Source organism: Paramisgurnus dabryanus, chromosome 11 (genome assembly GCF_030506205.2).
Source record: "Paramisgurnus dabryanus chromosome 11, PD_genome_1.1, whole genome shotgun sequence".
Lineage (NCBI taxonomy): Eukaryota > Metazoa > Chordata > Actinopteri > Cypriniformes > Cobitidae > Paramisgurnus > Paramisgurnus dabryanus.
In genome coordinates, this window is record NC_133347.1 from 4458512 (window position 1) to 4464511 (window position 6000).

Below are 6000 nucleotides of genomic sequence, written 5' to 3' on the forward strand. Positions count from 1 at the left end.
ACTGGTTACGGTAACTACGTCACCTTCTTCGTTGCTCTGATCCGTCATAGCGCTATCCTATTGCGTGCAGAGGCATTTTGAGGGACAACCTTATATCCCGCCCCTTGCATTGAGCCGTTTGTGTGAAGAGTTGCCAGACCTTACATCTTGATGTAGGTCTGGCTAACCAGGCTACCTTCTCTGCAGAATGCAATAAATCCACTTAACCAATTACAGCGCACCATTCCACGCACTGTAAACAACAATGGCGGTGCTTTGAATACACACAGAATCATAGTTTTCCTCATCTACTCTGTACTTCGTGATCAACAAACAAACAAAACCAAAATAATACTTTTGATGGCATTGATAAACCTGTGATGTTTTTCTGTGGCGGGGAAGAAACGTAAGACATCAAAATCAAATATTACGCGAAATTTACGTAGGAGGCACTCGGCGAAGGAAAAATGCAGGCTGTTGCTTGTTCTCACACGACAGCATCAAGCTTCTGTCATGCGAACACATTGACCCCATGGGATCTTATGAAAAACTGCATATTTACTCGAAGTCAACGAAAACCCAGCAGGACCAAAACATTTAAAGGAATAGTCTACTCATTTTCAATATTAAAATATGTTATTACCTTAACTAAGAACTGTTGAATCATCCCTCTATCATCTGTGTGTGTGCACGTAAGCGCTGGAGCGCGCTGCGACGCTACGATAGCATTTAGCTTAGCCCCATTCATTCAATGGTACCATTTAGAGATAAAGTTAGAAGTGACCAAACACATCAACGTTTTTCCTATTTAAGACGAGTAGTTATACGAGCAAGTTTGGTGGTACAAAATAAAACGTAGCGCTTTTCTAAGCGGATTTAAAAGAGTAACTATATTTTATGGCGTAATAGCACTTTTGGGAGTACTTCGACTTGGCGCAGTAACACCCTCCCTCTCCCATTATGAGAGGGAGAAGGGGAGCGGATTTTTCAGGCGAGTTGAAGTACTCCCAAAAGTGCTATTACGCCATAAAATATAGTTCCTCTTTTAAATCCGCTTAGAAAAGCGCTACGTTTTATTTTGTACCACCAAACTTGCTCGTATAACTACTCGTCTTAAATAGGAAAAGCGTTGATGTGTTTGGTCACTTCTAACTTTATCTCTAAATGGCAGCATTGAATGAATGGGGCTAAGCTAAATGCTATCGTAGCGTCGCAGCGCGCTCCAGCGCTTACGTGCACACACACAGATGATAGAGGGATGATTCAACAGTTCTTAGTTAAGGTAATAACATATTTTAATATTGAAAATGAGTAGACTATTCCTTTAACAGATGATCGCTGTCAAAAAAGTAAATAGATGATGTCCCAAGGATGACAGCAGCAATGACAATGACAGTGTTCTTAAAATGACAAAGTAAGTGTTTTGATTAATGCCATTTAATGTTTATTTTTAATCAGTGTATACCACTAGTCAACTAAATAAATATAACATAGCAAAGATGAATGCACATTTATATATTGATTCAATAGATTAATAGCATTTTGAAAAAAAAACTTCTCATGTATTTATTGCATTTGGCTGTAAAAATTATTAGTTTTTCATAATAAATCTTTGAAAATAAAATTATGGATTTGATTTTTTTTATGTTATTATAACCTTAAGAAGCTATGTGAAAGTTTGTAACAGGAAAATTATGGTTTTTATCTTGTCACTTTCTTCGTATAGAAAACACATTTTTACCTAAATTAGTCAAAATGGATTTATTGTTTTTTGGAACTCTTAATTTGTACCTAAATGGTACCTTTTTAAAGGGTACTGTGACATCCCAGTGACAGCTTTTGCACCTTTATTTCTAAAAGTGCATGAGTCATTATTATTTTTGGTCATTAAACAAAGTTGATCGATCAGCTTGGTCATCTGCATTTTTTGAATCCGATTTAGCTCGTAAAGACGCTAGTAAAGACGACATTAACTCCTGTCAGTATTGCATGTGGATTTCCGCAACACACTTGAAGTATTTGTCCACTTACAACACACTGGATAGCTAGCCAATCGGGGCACACTGTGGCCCTGTCCCACATGGCGCACTTAATGTGGACTTTTGGTCTCGTGGCCTTAAATTGAGCGTGCTCGCTTAGTCTACGAATCCTTAGGGTGTCCCATCTGTCATTTTTACGCTCCCTCTGCACCCTCGATGCGTTCTTCGGCGAAGCCGCACCGGAGCAGGCTTCATGCACTTTACCAACCCAGAAGTCCTTGCGAAAGAGCAATCAGAAAAATCAGACGACAGATGGAAGGAGTTCACACTGATGGGCAACATCTCTTCCTATTTCTGGCGTGACGCTTGAGTCTGTCCCAAAATACAACTCTGGTGTGGACTCGCGTCATGGGTCCCTAACATGATGTCATCAAAGTGTGGGCTCTGAGGAAGTCCACAAGTCCGGAGTGTGCCATTTGGGACAGGGCCTGCGTTTTCTCAGAACGATGAGCTTCGTAGAAATCAACATGTTTCAGAAAGGCGGGGCATAGAGGAGCAACAATAATGTACAGTATGTAGGACATAATGGGCCAGATTTACTAAGCGCTTGCGCCAGCGTAAACCATCATTTTGGCGGTAAATAGCGATGTCGGAATTTACTAAAGACGCGCAGTGGATCATTAGCGCTGAAAAGGTGTGGTCTAGTTCTTTTTGCGACTGACCTGATTGCATATGCATTTCTAGGAGTTTCCCTTTCAGACGCAAACATTTTGGGAGGAGACTATTTAAATGATTCACGCAACGCGATTTACTAATGTTTGCGCATGTGTTATGTATGGCATTTGCGCGACTATTTAACGCCAAAAAAAAGCATGTCTTAAATCATTTTGCGCTCGAAATGGCTGCAATTGTTGTTGCTAGGAGGAGACATCGCAGAAATCAGAGACTGCATGGTAGAAGGGAGAGGATTTTTTCCACACGTATCAATTTATTTGGAATGCCAGAACAACAAATTATCCAAAAATTTCGTTTGCCAAGCCATGTTATTCTAAATTTGCTGGAAGAAATACAAGACGATCTGGAGCCCTCAACTAGAAGGAGTCACGCAATCCCAGGTGTTTCAAAACTTCTTGCAACACTTCATTTTTTGTCCTCCGGTTCTTTTCAGTCTACTGTGGCTACGTTAGCTGGAATTTCACAATCCGCATTTTCACCTGCGTTGTCCGTGGTGCTGAAGTCACTGATGAAAATAGTCTTTTGTACGTCTCCTTAGGTCATGCCATCTTTTCTTAATTTCATCAGCGGAACGCGATTTACCCCCTATTGCATTTACCTTTTTCGCAATACAGTTCCAAATGTCCTTTTTGCGAGCAGTTTGGACATTGCGATTTTGAAGCATTTTACTATAATTACTACACTCCTCTACTAACACATCCAGTTCTTGGGCAGAAAACTTCTCCCTCCGCTGCCTCTCCTTGGTCTTTTCCGCCATCATTTTACCAGATAAGTTCACGCGTCTCTCTGCCTTTATTTATCGGCCTGTATATCACATGCACCTGCAGGAGCATCATCTCTGCTTATTTGCAACCATGCGCTAATTTGCGCTGCTCTTAGTAGATTGGTTGGTCATTATGGAAATCAGCTGTTGCGCCTGTGTTATTTAATTAGCGCTTTTTTAGTAAATAACCCGCAGATATCACCACTCCCATCAGCGCATTTTTGGAATTGCGCTCATGCGCTAATTTGCCCTGTTTAGTAAATCTGGCCCAATGTGTTTTTGAACCATAAACCACTTGAACACATTCCAGTGCATCAAATACACAAAATAACATTTTAGCAACGTAATAGGTGCTCTTTAATGCCTTTATTATTTAGACAGAAAGTAAAGTAAAGGGGGAAGAGAGAAGAGAACAGGATCACCTTCGGGAATCAAACTCTGGTGACCTGAGGGACATTTGTTCCATACGTCCACCGATGCCCCCCAGACTATGCTTTGGCATTTAATCATTGTCTGTGTAAATACATCTATAATGGGTTTCTCTGTTTCTGTTAAGTATCAGTTTTATCTCAGATATTTCCTTGGAGAGTAATTGGAAAATTCCTTAGGAGAAAAAATAATAGACACGGATTAGTGATGCAGTCGATGTGTGCCATAGAGCTAGGAGATAAATGTGGCTAGCATGATCATTTGTTGTGGGATGAATTTTATGAATACTTCACACTGAGATCCTTGACTTTTGAGACTTCTTGGCAGATCCGAGCACAGTTTGATACATTGCCGAGATCTGAAATTCCATAGGAGACTTCTCTGGAGTCTCCGTTTGCTCTCCCTGTAATCCCACCATGACATTAAGTAAATCTCATTAGTGTTTTTCTCCCCTGTGGATCTTTTAATGACGTTTCATTGAGTATGTGTTCTGTATAAATTCACAAAACTATCATTAGAGGCGATACTTCATTTTCTGCATGTACAGGTCGCTTGAGGACTTTCTAACCCTCTCATTCTCCTTCACTTCTCTTTGCGCTCGTCTCATTGCTGTTTTATAATAAACTCAGACTTAATTACTGAACCCTATAACGCCCCAACCTACAATTAAGCCCCCTTGTGGGAATGAGCGAGTGCATTCATTACATTTACCAAAAATATCAAAGTACCCAGCCTACTGACCTTCCAAATATGATGACAAATGCTTTAGATAAACCCAGACTACAAGAGCCTCAAATAAAATCAAAGCAAGTCAGCAATTACGAGACACTTTGCAAAAACAACCTGACATTACTCCTAATCTTCAAGGGAAAGGGAAATGGAAAAGTCAACAGACTGAATCATTTATATCAGCGAGACGACGTAGAGAACATCGACAGCATCTTCAAAACAACACAGTGAGCTCATTAGAAAAGCCGTGTGATGTCGCGTGAAGACATCCCGTCATTTAGCACAAAGCAAATCAGCTTTAAAAGCTGTCTTAAAGCTTCTTTTACAACCTCTGTTGCAATCTCTGTGAAGCCATTTGCATTTCCTCCACCAACCAATTAAGTTGATGAAATTGGTGCGAGAGACCTGCATATCCCGGCCGTATATGCTCTCACATTACGGACTAAAAATATCACAAGCACGCCACATCTTCTGACACATTCTGGGTTAAATGCAACTTAAGTGTAAGACTATGATTTATAAGAGAAAACTAGACGGGCGTCGTCCATCTTTTTTACAGTCTATGGTTCGAACCAATGACTTTTTGCAATGCTCTACCACTGAGGTACACAGGAGCACTACACTCACCTAAACGATTATTAAGAACACCTGTTCAATTTCTCATTAATGCAATTATTTAATCAACCAATCAATCAATCACATGGCAGTTGCTTCAATGCATTTAGGGGTGTGGTCCTGGTCAAGACAATCTCCTGAACTCCAAACTGAATGTCAGAATGGGACTTTTTTTAAGCAATTTTGAGCGTAGCATGGTTGTTGGTGCCAGATGGGCCAGTCTGACTATTTCACAACCATTTCTAGGGTTTACAAAGAATGGTGTGAAAGGGGAAAAACATCCAGTATGCAGCAGTCCTGTGGGCGAAAATGCCTTGTTGAATGGGCCGACTGATTCAAGCTGATAGAAGAGCAACTTTGACTGAAATAACCACTCGTTACAATCGAGGTATGCAGTAAAGCATTTGTGAAGCCACAACACGCACAACCTAAAGGGGGATGGGCTACAACAGCAGAAGACCCCACCGGGTACCACTCATCTCCTCTACAAATAGGAAAAATAGGCTACAATTTGCACAAGCTCACCGAAATTACACAGTTGAAGACTGGAAAAATGTTGCCTGGTCTGATGAGTCTCGATTTCTGTTGAGGCATTCAGATTCAGAATTTGGCGTAAACAGAATGAGAACATGGATTCATTATGCCTTGTTACCACTGTGCAGGCTGGTGATGGTGGTGTAATGGTTTGGGGGATGTTTTCTTGGCACACTTTAGGCCCCTTAGTGCCAATTTGGCATTGTTTAAATGCCACAGCCAACCTGAGCATTGTTT